Source organism: Sarcophilus harrisii, chromosome X (genome assembly GCF_902635505.1).
Source record: "Sarcophilus harrisii chromosome X, mSarHar1.11, whole genome shotgun sequence".
NCBI lineage: Eukaryota > Metazoa > Chordata > Mammalia > Dasyuromorphia > Dasyuridae > Sarcophilus > Sarcophilus harrisii.
In genome coordinates this window covers 14,644,944-14,659,598 of record NC_045432.1, presented here as the reverse complement: position 1 = coordinate 14,659,598, position 14,655 = coordinate 14,644,944, and the positions used below count along the sequence as shown (strand labels likewise).

The window sequence follows — 14,655 nt, the reverse complement described above, 5'->3', positions numbered from 1 at the left end:
AAAAAGAGAGAAACAGAGAAACATAGAGAGAAAGAGATGGGGAGAGAGAAAGATGAAAGAGACAAAGAAAGACAGACGGGGGAGGAAAGAAACAAAGAGAGACAAAGATGACAGAGATGGAGAGACAGAGACAGAGACAGAAAGATGAAAGAGACGGGGTGGGGGAGACGAGAGAGGGGAGAGAGAGAGAAACAGAGACACACAGAGAGACAGAGACAGACCCTGGCTAGGTAAGGTAGCAAGAGCTGTGTCCCAGCATAGGAGTGGCCAGGAGCAATATGCTCTTTGGAGAGTTCTGGAAAAGCAGAGCCAGTTAATGAGAAACTAGGGATTTTATGCATGAGAAGAATATCTGCTGTGGCCATGCTCGCTGAGGGGCTTCGGTGCCAAATCCTGGCCCAGCATTTTGTCAGGCTTCGGCTAAATCTCGGGCAAAGGGATGTTGATTAGCTAATGTCCAATTGTTATGCTTGCCCTGGGATTCAAGGGCACTGCCTGGGACCTCCAGACTCTCTCTTCCCCGTGGCTTCTCTTCTGGTACTGCAGCAACAAAGTGAGTGGGGTGGAGGCTGCTGGGGGGCCTCTGCCTCCTCCGCCCTTGCCACTTTGGGCCTGGCTCTGCCCTTACTTCCCTGAGAGTACTCTTGTTTCCGTAACCAGTACAGGGTCCGGCATATTGTAGGTGCTTAATAAAAACTTCCTAATTAATTCCTCTGACTGGACCTTGGATAAGGCATAATAAAATTCTAGGCTCTCTTCCCACTGCTGGAGAAAAATATTCAGCCATTTACAGCGGTGGCGCAGACTTGGAGAAAAGCACTGGCTTCAGAGCCATACTTTGATGCTTCCTCTATGTGTGACCTTTCTCACTTCAGTCATTTCACTTCCTTGAGCTTGGTTTCCCCCTCACTCATTGTGACTGCTACTCTTAGAGAAGGATATGCCCTGGACTGTGCCTTAGCAACATGACCCAGGCTAGGGCTGAGGAGCAGGACTGGAGAAAGGAGGTCGAAGAGGTGGCTTCTGGGGGTTCACTAGCTAGAGAATCCCTTGTGGCCAGCTCCTGTGGTGTGCCGGCCGATCTGCCCCCATGAATCCTGCAGGCCTTCTCCCTATCTCCTTGGCTTTCTCTGTCTTTCTATTGGGATAAGACTCCTCGATGATTCATGTGGACATCAGGCTGAGCCTTGCCAAGAGAGAGAAGATGCAAATGAAGCCCGCAGCGGCTCCCTGAGACTCCAGGGAAGCCCAAACACTCCTCTGCAGAGGGCTGCTCTCGGCACTTCTGCTGCAATGCACGGCCAAGGTGGCTGTTCCCGAGCTAGCCGAAGGGTGGGCAGCTCTCGGCCCCGGGAGGGTCTGGGCGCCCTGAGCCGATGGCTTCATTTCCAAGCTGCCGGCAAACTTCCCAAATCCTGCCAACAGGGAGACAGATATCATGTGTCCAGGCCCTCCCTGGGAGCACCCGGCACGGATGTGGAGCCACGTCCCTGCCTTCTACTCACTTTTGTCTCCCAAGGTCCCATCAGCACAGTGGAGAGACAGGGCTGGACCAGAGTTGAATCCAGAAGACCTAGATTTGAATTCCAGTTCAGATGCTTCGTAGCCATGTGATTGTGGGGTCACCGGTTTAGCAATGGTAGGAATTATTGTCCATCTTTTCTAGCTGAAGAAGCTGAAAATCAAGAGGCCAGTGACTTAGCTGAGGTCATGCTGCAGGTTTATGAGCAAATCCACAAACCAGGCCTCTTGGCCCTTGGTTTAGGCCTGAAGTTCTTTACTTGGGGGGCTGGGAAGTTGTTTCTTTAAAATAAAAAACAACCCAGTATGTGACACATACACATATGAATGGGTGTGGGTGTGCCTATGTGTGGGGTGTGTGTGTGTGTGTGTGTGTGTGTGTGTGTGTGTATAGTTTGAAAACACTCCTAGAAGGGATGCTCCATCTTCACTAGAATATCCAGGGGGGGAGGGAACAGGTCACTGACACAGAAAAGGTTAAGAACAAGCTAGAGATTGTTCAACTCTGCTCTAGCTTGTTGCCCCGAGGCTTGAAAGGTGGTACTGGGTTGGAGGGTTACTTTGAGTGGAGTGGAAGGGTAGGGTGCCGAGGCTACTTTGACTCCGTCTATCCTCCTGGTCTTCCCATTGAACGTCGCTCATTTGCTCCACGGAGCCTCAGGAGACTTGACAGGCTCATGATCTGCCTGTCTCCAGGCTCAAAAAAGGCAGAATTGGCAGCTGCCACCTCGTGCCCTCCCTTGTCTCCTGTGGCTGCAGTTGAACTGCAGCTAAATGCTGACTGGTGCCTTGTGAATGATGGAATGAGCATTTAGGCAGTTAGCTGGCTGGCTGGCAGGGGTTCATACCATTCAGAGAAGCATAAAAAGGGGAGCCTGCATGTGAGTCAGGGCCCTTGCTGGGAGAAGGACCTCAGATTTCCCTGCGTGCCATTTCCAAAAAGACCCAAAGCATTCACTTAAATGCTTCCAGTTATCATAGCCATTAAATTAATCAGAGCCAGAGGTAGGCAACCACAGGAGGCAGAAGGGGTTCCAAGACACTTACAAAGGACTCATAGGCCCAGATATGTCTACCTACTAGTCTTCCAAGATGTTTGCTAGTGCCATCTTCTTCAGCATCGTTCCCGAGCTTCACGGCTCCTTTTGCAGAGCTCTGGGCTATCAGCATGTGAGAGCAAAAAGACCCCCGAATGATGAATTTCACTTTACAGCTTACCTGGGAGTTCTTGATTAGATATTGCTTATTTCTTTTGAAAACTTCCTGTTAATATCCTTTGGCCACTTATCTGTTGCAGACTAGACCTTGCTCTTCATTTATTTGAATTAATTCCCCATATGTCTTGGATATCAGACCTTTATCAGATAATTTTTCTGCTAATATGTTTCCCAGTTCCCTGTCTTTTAATTCTAACCGTATTGATTTTGCTTGTATAAAAGCTTTTCAATTTGATGTTATTGGGAGGGTCTAGTTTATCTTGTATGATGATCTGTGACCACGTTAAGAATTTTCCATGTTCAGAGATCTGAAAGGTGTTTTTTTTTCTTACTCCTCTAATTTATTTCTGATGTGACCGTTCGTGTCTAGGCCGCATATCCACGTAGAGGTCATCCCGGTATGTGGTGTTGCTTTAAACCTAATTTCTGCCGAAATACCATGCAGTGTTTCCAACTGTTTTTATTGAAAGGGACCCCTCACCCCAGTAGTTGCTATACCCAAGTACACTGAACACTGCTATTATGTTCACTTGTTTCTGATCTTGGTTACCTAATCTGTTCTATTGATTAACTTTTCTCTGTTTAATCAATATCAAAGAGTTTTTCTGATTACTGTTATTGTTGGAGATGTAGTACTTACAGACACCTTTTATTCTTCATTATCCCCCTATCATTTTCCTCAAGATTCTTAACCTTTTTCTCCCACCAGGAGAATTGTTGTTTTATCTAGTTCTGTAAAATAACCCTGTGGTACTTTAGTATGGCACTAAATCTGTAAATTAGTTTTAGGTAGCGGTGTCATTTTGATTATAGTAGCAGGGCCTACACATGAACAATCGATATCTCTTTGGTTATTTCAGTCTTGTTTTGTTTCTCTGCAGTGTCCTGAGTATGTCTTGCTAAGTGGACTCCTGGATGTTTTCTATATTTTGCAGTACTTTTGAATTGCATTTCTTTTTCTAATTCTTCCTGCTGGGTTTTCATAAGGCAGCTAAGTGATGTGGTGAATAGAATGCCGGACTTGGAAGCTGGAAGACCCCAGTTTAAAATTCCCATCTGGGACACTTACTTAGCTATATAATCCCAGGCAAGTCACTTTTACCTCTCTTCACCTCAGTTTCCTTATTTGTGAAATGAGGATAACTGTAGTCTCCCAGGATTGCTGTGAGGATCAAGTTGAGATTGCTATAGAAATGCTAACCTTAAAGCCCGATTTAAATGCTAGCTCTTTTTCTATACAGAAAAGCCCATCTTTTTGTGGGCTTATTTTTTTGTCCCGGTACTTGTTTCCACAAGAAAAATATGCGACGTGTCATATTTCTGAGAAATGTAGGTAACCTATATCTACCACATTTCCTCCATTCTACCAGTTTAGTAACCCTGTCAAAAAAGGAAATGAGGTTAGTCTGGCATGACCTGCTTCTGATGAAGCCAGACTGGCACTTGGTAATCCTTATTTCCTTTTCTAGATGTTCACTAGTCATCCCTTTAGTAATAAGTTGGAGAATTTTGCTCATGATTGAAACTCCAAGTCAGTGACTGGTAAGTTACAGACTCTATTCTCTTCCTTTAAAAAAAATCAGCCCTGTTTCAAACCCATGGGTCCTCTTTCATTCTCTGAGTACCAGATCACTTGATTAAAACTTAAGAGATAAAATTAGTTATAAAAGAGACTTGCATTGATTTTTTTAAAAGTTAGTTTTGTTTGTTTATTGGACCAGGTTTATGGTTCCACTGGTATTGGGAACTCCCAGGGAACAAACTCCCTTGACTAAAGCAGATATGCACCTGGGCACTTTAGAGACTTTAGAAAGTAGCCTGAGGTGCACTGGCTAAGGTTGTACAAGCAAGTATATCAGGGGCTGATCTCCAACTTAAGTCTTCCTCACTCTGTGGCTAGCTCTCTGGATCAATTCACTATCTTAAACTGCCTCTTGTTTTTATTATCTTGTTTTAAAATGGAATAAAAGCATATATGTATTTAAGGGTGAGATGCTTAGAAATTTTTTAATCCCTAAATGAGTATTTGGCCTAAATGAGATCGGCTAAGTTAACTGGTTTACAAATGCAATTGTTTTGATATGAAGCTCCAGATAGAAACACTTGGTAAGTACCTGGCACTCGGAGGCATTTAATAAATGCTTGTCGATTGAATGATTGAATGGATCTGTTTGGTTTCAAGGGATAATGTCGAGAGGAACAATATTTATCTCCTTATGAACAGGAGTCCTGCTTCTAGTCAGTTCCCTCTGGTTTATTCAGAGGCTCAGGATGCAAAGCCAAGAAGGGCCCAGACTGAGACCAACAGTCTTTTGTTCCCTGGACTTTTCAGCAGCCTGCTGAGTGGGATCGATGGCATTGAGGGGTGGGGTATAGAGATGACAACTGGTCCTGGGGCAATCTGATTCAGGATGGTAGGTTATGGTAGCTTGCGGCATTGCCCTACTGGACAGCCTCCTGCTGTAGGAGATGATACAGTAATAGCGACTATTACCTCAATAGCATCATCATATATATGCACTGGCCCCCCACTCCTCCAGAGCATATGATGATGCTATTGAGGTAATAGTCGCTACTAGCCAGCAAATGCTGGCTATGTTCCCAGGGGCAGCTAGGTGGTGCCATGGATAGATTGCCCATGCTGGAGTCAGGAAGATACAAGTTCAAATTTGGCCTCAGACACTCTCTACTTAAGCACCCTGAAGAGGTCACTTGATCCTGTTTGCCTCAGTTTTCTCATCTGACAAATGAAATGAAGGAAATGGCGAACCATTCCAGGATCTCTGCCAAGAAAACCCCAAATGTGTTCACGGAGTATCATACACGACTGAAACAACTGAACAGCAACAACTATGTTGCAATGGATTTTGTTTAAATAATCTCATTTGATCTTCACAAGGTTGGAAAACTAAGGCTGAGAGGTTCAGTGACTTGCTCGGGGTCATATAGCTTAGGAAGTGACTAAGGTCACATTTGAACTCAGGCTCCTTACAGAGGGCCCCTTGTTCAAAATAACCTAACAACATGATTTAGTGAAGAGAACATCATCACAGTTGGAGGCCCAGAATTTGAATCTCACATCTGCCATTTACTACTTCCCTGGATCTCAGTTTCCTCCTCTGCAAAATGGGAGAGTTGAATTTGATGGTCTTTGAGAGCCCTTCTAGCTAGCCATCACCCTATGGGAGACCTTGGACAAGTCATCCCTCAGCCTCAGTTTCCTACTCTGAAAAATTCAGGGTTGGACTAGATGAGTCTTTGAGATCACTTTTACCTCTAACTTCATATTCCTGCAATTCACAGGCTTAGAAAACTGTTGGATTTTGAATCAATGACTGTGCTTTTTGTCTTTCCTTACTTTTTGATTTCTTTGGTTTGGGGTGTGTGTGTGTGTGTGTGTGTGTGTGTGTGTGTGTGTGTGTGTGGTTTTCCATCAGTTTCCATTGATTCCTTAGAAACAGACTAAGCAAAGTAGTTTTGGGGGGAAAAGAAGGAGGAAGAAAATCTAAAAGGTGATTTAATGGAAGCCCAGGGTGTTCTGTTTGGTGGAGCCATGATTGTTTTTCTTTCAGGCCAAACATCAAAATGACCCAGGGTAGCCATTTTGCATTCAGATTTCATAAGCCATTTTATCAGAAAATTGGCATTTTTTTGCCTTTAAATGCATATTCTTCAAGTGTGTTTTTAAATTGTGTTCAGAAATTATATCTCGAGGCCAGGATTTTTCGCAGAAAAACAGTTTCTGCTTTTATCGTTAAAGGGAATAGAGAAAATAGTTTGTTCCTCAGAAATCTGAGTTCTAGAAAATGGTTCTAGAACCCATCTGTACCATCACCAAAGCTCAGAACTGGATTGAGGACTTGGAGGGTATCCTCAGTGACTGGAGACCCATGTCCTAGCCAGATTTCCTCAGCTTTCTTTTGGCAGCAGACAGTATTGTCAGAAACCTAATAGTCTACTAGGCAGCTGACAGTTGAGGCAGGGTTAGGCAGTGAGCCCTTCCTCGTGTATATAGCCTCCATCTGCTCTTGGAAGGAAGTAGGATTTAAGCTAAAGGGACCTCAGTTCTCTTTGAGAAACACTGAGATAGCACACCATTTTTTAAAAGAGCACTGATTGGTAGATTTTGTTTATGTGTTACCCAGTATAACCTTCCTCTTCCTTATAACCCAAAATAGAGAATCTGACAATGGATGTAGGATTCTATACCCATAGACCTCCATTTCTACAAAGTGGGATAGGGTGAAGGTAGATTTTCTCTTATCTTTCTTGGGATCAAATTTCTTGGTAATTATGATTAAATGACATTCAATTTTGGGTTTCTGTCATGACCATTGTGGTTTCTGTTTATATTGTTGTACTCATTGCTTGTTTGTTCTTTTTATTTCACAGAATCACAAAATTTCAGTGTTGGAAGAATTTCAGAATTTCAGCGGCCATCTAGTCCAACCCGTACCTGAAGAGAAACCCCACTATCTGTAAGTTTCTATGTTGTTGTTGATCATTCCCTCTCTGATTGTTGAAATGATCGTATATTTTCCCGATTTTGCGTCAGTTCATGAAAGTTTTCCCGAGCTTCTCCGCATTCCTCTTTTTCATCATTTCCTACGGTTTAATGCCATTTTGTGACATTCTAGCACCGTCATTTTTTCCATCATTCCCTAACGGATGAGGTACCCTCACTTAGTTTCCACTTTTTTGTAGGTGTGTCTGGAAATGCGTTTTTGCACTGGCCTGTGCTTTAAGTTGCCCGAGGCCTCGGCCGAGGAGAATTCTGAAGAGGGAGGCCATGATGATGTTGTGTCAAGAGGTTAGCGATTGCTATGCCTGAACAGAATGTCTGAGCCACTCTTTGTTTATTCTCCTACATATGCGTGTGTCCCAGGCCCGAAGCCTCTTGTGTTCTGATGGAGAAGGGGTCTTTGCCAGCCTGTCCGCAGCGTTTCCCTAGCCAGGCCGTCTCCTCCAGGGAGGTGTTGGCTTTTGTGTGTCCCCTTTTTCTGTGAAGGGGGCACGGCCTGGACTAGCAACAGATGCCAGGCAAGACTGGTACAGCAAGTGTTTCTGTAGTCCAGGTGTACCAGGCAATTAATAGGTGTTTGTTGAATTTAGTGGAATTAATTGAAGGCTGCCCAGGAGATAAACTCAAGAGAGGTATTGCAGAGAAATAGCCTAAGTATCAAGCATCCTCTCCAACCTAATGGCTGTGAGATGAAGCCAAAGAATTGCCTTAGTTTCCATTTTTCTAATTATCAGTGACTTGGAACTTTTTTTTTCCTGTAGGGGTATAGATTGCTTGGATTTCTTCCTGGAGAACCATCTGTTCATATCATTTAACCATGTGTAAACTGGGGAATGGCTCTTATTATAAATTTGAATCAGTACCTTATATATCTTGGAAATGAAGCTTTTATCAGAGAAATTTGCTGCAAGAATTTCTCCCCCGGCCCTAGTTTTTAATTGTTCTCTTCTAATATTAACTGCCTTGATTTGGAGCTGCAGTCATTATTATTCATTTTATGTCGTGTAATCCTGTTTATCCCTAAACTTCTCCTCAACCTAGAGGTGAAAGAGAATTTCTTTCTTGCACCTCTAATTTGAACCTTTTCTGTCTAGATCATGTATTAATTTGAATATATGGTGTGAAATGTTGGTCTGAATCCACTTTCTGCCAGACTCATGTCCATTTTTAGGAGAGATTTTTGGCAACGCATGAGTTCTTAACCCAGTAAGTGGAGTCCTTTGGGATATCAAACACTAGGCTACCGGTTCTTTTGCTTGGATGTGTTGTGTATTTAACCACTGAGGAACTTCTTGCTTTTTAAAATTGTTCTGATAATCGTTGCTTTGTAGAATAGTCTGAGATCCGGTGCTGCTGGAAACCCCTTGATTTCATAAATGTGGACATTTAGGCCCAGAGCTAGTAAAGGGCTCATCCAACTTCCCCTAATCTTTGGTTAAGGCCGGATGAAGGTCTCCCAAGGCCTATTGCATGATTTTTCCTCCTTTTCGGAAAAAGCTGGTCCATCCCACTCGGACTCCATTCCAGTTAACTGGCAGGAGGACTGTTTGTAAATGTCCATTCCCTTTCCTGGCCTAATGTTGATTTCTTCCACTGGGGCCGCATTTGCATAAATAAATGGAGACTGACATCTGTCATCGTTGCTATCTCAAGCCAGTATGTGGAATGGGAAGAGATACCTCTGGGCAAATACAGTGGATCTCCCAGTCTGCGGTGACAGTGTGAAATTGGGGCCAATTTGCCTGAGCTTATCAGGTTAATTACTGCCAGGGACTTGAAAATCCTTAAATTATTATGCAATTGGAATGTTCAGAGTCTCTTGCTATGAAAGTTGGCATGTAAGTTACCATGAATACTGTTAATCTGTTCACTCGGAGGTTAATTTGCAGCTTGGTGGATCCCATGTGGGCCCCCGAGCAAGACAATGGGCAGCAGCTGTGTGGCGGCGGCGTGTGGACATACATGTGGGGGGCAGGGCTTGGGGTTAGCCCTTCCAAGGGCTCCTGGGATTTTACTTTTGTCTCCTGGAAGATCCTGACACTTAGGGTGGGGGTTAACAGAACCGGAGAGAAGGCCAGTGATTCAATCATTTTCTGGCAAAGCTCCAGCTTAGGGCAGGAAGTGCTTGCTCTCCTGAGACACAGGAGTTGCTTGGGAATAGTCTGCCAGGCTTTTCTGACAGTCTCACTTGGCCTTGGAATGGCAATTAAATGGCATCATGGACAGAGGTTGGACTTGAAATCAGGAAGAGTACAGTTTGAATCTTGCCTCCTGTGCTCACTAGCTGTGTGATCCTGGGCGAGTCATTTGACAATGCTACCTAAATTTTCATCATCTGAAAAATGGGGATAACAATAGCTACATCACCATGTGATAATTCCATGTAAAATGCTTTGCAAACCTGAAAGGGGGGACCTCAGCCTGCGAAAGACCTAATGGAAAAGGACTTGAGCAGAGGAGAGGGGAGATCATTTGGATTATTGCAGCCCCTAAAAGAAGATCGCAAAATTTCCAGTTGGGGAGGCACTCAGTGGCCATCAAATTCTAAACATCTTGTACTTATGGTTGTCTAGCTTTTGCTTGGAAGCCACCAGTGTAGGAGACCCACTACCTAGGAGTGACCTGGAGGACCTGGATTCCAATTACATCTGGAACTTATTGCTTGTGTTTGACCCTAGGCCTCAGTTTCTTCCTCTGTAAAATGAGAGAATTGGAATCCCTCTATTTTTTTCCGCCTGCATTTTGGATTTCCTTCACAGGTTAATTGTACACTATTTCAAAGTCCAATTCTTTTTGTGCAGCAAAATAACTGTTTGGACATGTATACATATATTGTATTTAATTTCTACTTTAACATATTTAACATGTATTGGTCAACCTGCCATCTGGGGGAGGGGGTGGGGAGAAGGAGGGGAAAAATCAGAACAAAAGGTTTGGCAATTGTCAATGCTGTAAAATTACCTGTGGATATAACTTGTGAATAAAAAGCTATAATAAAAATAAAAAAATGAGAGGCTTGGGCTAGATAAGCTCTGATGTGATTCTTCACTCCTGGGTGAGTCACCTCAATTGCCAGGGAGTCGGGTCGCTTGATGTAAAATGCAGGGATCGGTTTAGATGGTCCTGAGGTCTCGCATACTGGTGCCCCTTTCATTTGGATTAGAGAAATCCTTTGCATTTAGGAAATGACCTTACATGTGTTTTGAATTGAATTTTCCATGTACCTGTTTGTCTTCGATAGAATATAAGTTTCTCGAGGGGAAGTGTTGCAGCCCGGCCCCATAGGTTGCAGAGTCAGAATCGAATCATTCCTTGCTGAATTGAATTGAATTGAGTTAGCTTTGGCCTGGCCTCGAATAGGAAAATGGGTGGGAAACTGTCGGAATCTTCCATTTGGGATTGTAGGACCTCTCAGTCAATCAGCAGCATTTATTGGGGACATTCTATGGGCCAGGCACGCTCTAGGTGAGTGGGGTTATTGAATCAAACTGGAAAGCCAGCATCACTCCAGTTCTCATTGTACAGAGATCTCTTATTCTTCAGAGAGATTAGATTTGAGGTTTGCCCGGCATCGCTGACCAGTGGGCTTCCGATCCCAGGACTCTTTCATTTTTGCAAATGTTCTCTGGCCCTCCCCATAATTTCATTCATTAGCCACCTACTATGTGCCAAGCACTGTGTAAAAATCAGACCCATACCCAGAAGCACATAAACCCTAAAAGTCAGTCAACTTTGCAACATGAGGTAAGGGCCTCAAGAGAACCAGCACCTTTACCCTTTGAAAATTTGGCCAAAAGGGGGCGCTGTTTCAGGGAAATCAGAAGTGTTGATGCCCGGGTATAGCCATTTGGACCTGTCACTGACCTTGGCAAAGCACCCGCCCTCCCACCCTGGGGTAGATACCTGCCCTGCTTCCTAAAGTGCTACTGGGGGAGGAAGCAAACTCATGTAGCTTTAGTTCAGAGCATTAGGAAAAGGCACAAAACACTCTACAAATCCAAAGCATTCTTCTTGTCGAGTTAAGGGGAGAGGGAGTGGGTGGTGAGAAAGTAGAAGCAGCGGGAAAGATATACACACAAAAAGCAAAGCCCAAATATTATAAAGCAACATTTTACAAACACCTGCAAGTTAATACACTCAGGGCTCAGGGAATCACAGCATGTTCTGGTTCCGCTTGGCCTTCCTCCCCCTTGCCAAGATCTGAGCCGCTTTAAAGCACAGAGTTGAAAGGAGCTCGGAGAGCCCACCTCTTCTCACCTCCTCATTTGCCATTTGAAATCGATGCCCTCGGAGTTGCAAATAGCAGAGCAGAAGGGCTGTGTAGCCCGGCCTTATCATGGAGAACTCGGGGAGGGAGTGAGGATGGCTCAGAGCTGTCTCTGCTCCATTTTATAGATGGAGAAGGTGAAATAGTTTGTTCAAGATCACACGACTGGTAGATCTGAGGTTTGAACCCAGAATTCTTTGAGTTCAAGTTTGCTGTTTTTGTGCCACAATTCGGCTTTCAGGTGTTTACAGTAAGGAACAAGCAGATCCTCATCATAAAGATTGAAGGCAAGCCGGGAGCCATGTGTGCCCGACTTCAGATTTCAGGGCCTCTGCTCAGTAGCTATGTGACTTTGGACAAGTCAGTCAATCACTTGATCAAAAAGTATTTATTAAGTGCTTACTGTATGCCAGGCACCATGCTAGGCACTGATGCTATAGATCCGGATGGTTAAATAATCCCTGCTCAATAGGAACAGACTTGTCTGAACTTCATTTTCCTTATGCATCAAAAGGCTTAGACTAGGTGATTCTGAAGGTGTCTTCTACTCTAAAATCCTGTGCCCCTAAGGGAGAGTGTCATCCATCCCGAATACTGAGTATTCCTGCTTCCATCTTGAGAATTCTTTGATTGATAGGGACACAGCTTGGTAATTGGGTCGCCATGTTTTATGTGAACTTGTGGCAGTGAGTTGGAAAGAGCTGAGTACAAGTGACCAATGCAATGTAAGCCATGGGAAATGGAAGTAGGGGACTTATACTAGCTGGCCACTAGGTAGCGCTGCAGTGAATAGAGCTCCAGGTATGGAGTCAGGAAGACTACTTATTTTGAGTTCCAATCTGGGCTCAGACATTAACCTAGGCAAGTTATTTAGCTTTGTTCGCCTCCGTTTCCTCACCTGTAAAATGAGGTAGAGAAAGAAATGGCAAAGCACTCCAGCATCTCTGCCCAAAAAAACCCCAATGGGGTCACTAACAGTAGGACATGATTGAAAAACAACTGAACATCAACTTTTGTCTGGAATGTACTCCGTGCTCACCTCTACCTCTTGTAATCTTTAGTTTCTTAAAGACTTCGTTCATGTGCCGCTTCCTTCTTAAACCCTCCCCCTCCCAGGTCTACCACCTATGAGCCACTGGGATAGCCCTTGGGTCTTGACCTTCACCATCACTTTTTTACTCCTTCCAGCTCCAAGTTCTGCCCACGACGGTAGGGCAGGACTGTGGGAGAGAGCAAGGGTCATTTGGAATTTTTTGAAGATGGGTCCCCCGCCCCCAGGTTGTGGCTGTCTTGGTCATGTTGATTCCTAAGCCCCAAAGCCATAACGTTGAAGGGGTGTCCCCTTGAATAGAGCAGTTTTTGCTCAGACAGATGGAGGTCACATCTATTGCTCGGGATTGGGGGTCAACTTCCAAGTTGAGAGTAGGATTTGGGGGAGTAGCCATTCATCACCGCAGAAGTAGAGCCTATCCATATGCTTACCTATGTGCCGTGCTGGGCATTCGGAGGGGGGGGATGCAGGCATAAAAAAGCAAAAATAAAATAGCCTGAAAATTGAATCCTGACTTATTAGCTCAGCCACCTAATACCCTGTCAGTATTTCTTCCGAGCTCTGTCTCCAGGACAAGAGAGAGATCCTCCCAAGTCAGAAAAAATCACTGCCATTTGTTTCATGACTTTGTGCTTTTCAAGGCATCTTCCCATCCATCCTCTTGCTTGATCCTCCCAACAGCCCTAGTATTTGGGCAGGGAGGGGATTATTGTCCCCACTTGAGAAAAAGGAGGCTTAGGAAGATTAGATGATGTACAGTCACAGAGCCAAGGCTAGCTTTCCAGCCAGGGGCTTAATGCCTAGGCAAGGATACCTCCCATTTCTCTAGGGAAGGTCATAGATTTCAAGCTGAAAGAGGCTTGGAAGGAAGGCCAGCTAATCCGCCCTAATTTTATAACGGAGAAAACTGAGGCCCAAGAAGGGGAAGTGAGCTGAAAGGGACCTCGGACGCCAATAAGCCAACCCCTTGTAAAATGGGGTCATTTGACTTAAGGGTGTCTAAGCTATATGATCCTGGGCAAGTCACTTATTCTTGATCGCCTCCAACCCCCTTCCCCATCCCAAACCCCAAATGATCATCCATCCGTGCTACACCTATGGAGACATTTTCCGATCCAAAGCAGCTCCTGTTTTTTTCTGTATTGTTATCATCCTCCTCCTTGTCATTATTATTTTGTAATTTCATCAGCGCAAGGTACTAAAGGCATAGAAATCTTCTCTACGAAGCTGGATCGCCATTTTGCCCGCACCTGGTCTTCGAGGCTTGCCCGGGACTTCTGAGAGGCCGTGACACCCCGGCCTCCACATCCTCCCCAGGTCTCAGTTTCTTATAATGAATTGAAATGTCCCCACATCAACTATCCAGCATCCTGTATCATAGACCAAGTCATCACCTGTCATGTCCATATAACTGAAATATAACAGGGTTTTTTCTGGGGTCTTGCATCTTGCAAAGCTCAAGGTACTTTGTGTGCAGGGCTCAGAAGAGTCTCATGAGGCAGGAGGTAGGAAGAGCATCTCTATTTTACAGATGAGGTGACTGAGGCTTTGAGAAGTGAAGGAGGAGTCCACAAGGGTGGCAGTTGTGTGACTGGAGGGAAGGTGACCAATGTGACATAAAGTGTGGAAGTGGAATGCTCACAGATGAGCCAGGGGGAGGCGTGAAGAATCTAGGGTGATTAAGTTTTGCTTTGAAGAATTACGATCCTTAGCTGACTTGGACAAGGAAACATACATGGGGGATCATGAGCTCTGATTTTGAGTGGATGGGAACCCCAGAGTACCTTGAACCTGGATCTGCTGTCTGGGGGAACTCCTGTGTTAATTGGACACTGGCTCTCAAGCTTTACTTTGAAATTATCCAGCAACAATAGTATGTAACCAGCTCTGTGTTGGGGGTGAGCACAAAGAGACAGATATTATCCCTGCTTAACCCTTAGACCTGCAACTCAAACCCACATTTATTGGTTTCATATACGACTGTTTCCAGATTGAAAATTTGCCATGTATGTAGCAAGATCTCTATTCTGGGAGTTGGTGTTTGGGGCTCTTGAGATAGATGCAGGGCCTGGGTGAT

The 14,655-nt window shown here is 44.6% G+C and overlaps 1 protein-coding gene across 1 annotated transcript in view; it reads left to right on the top strand.

Annotated features, from left to right (window-relative positions):
* Positions 1-7,129: 7,129 nt before the first annotated feature.
* Positions 7,130-14,655, top strand: part of FRMPD3 (FERM and PDZ domain containing 3) — a 75,569-nt gene continuing 68,043 nt past the window's right edge. The window contains 1 exon segment of the mRNA XM_031945270.1: positions 7,130-7,216. The gene's annotated coding sequence lies outside the window, so the exon portion shown is untranslated.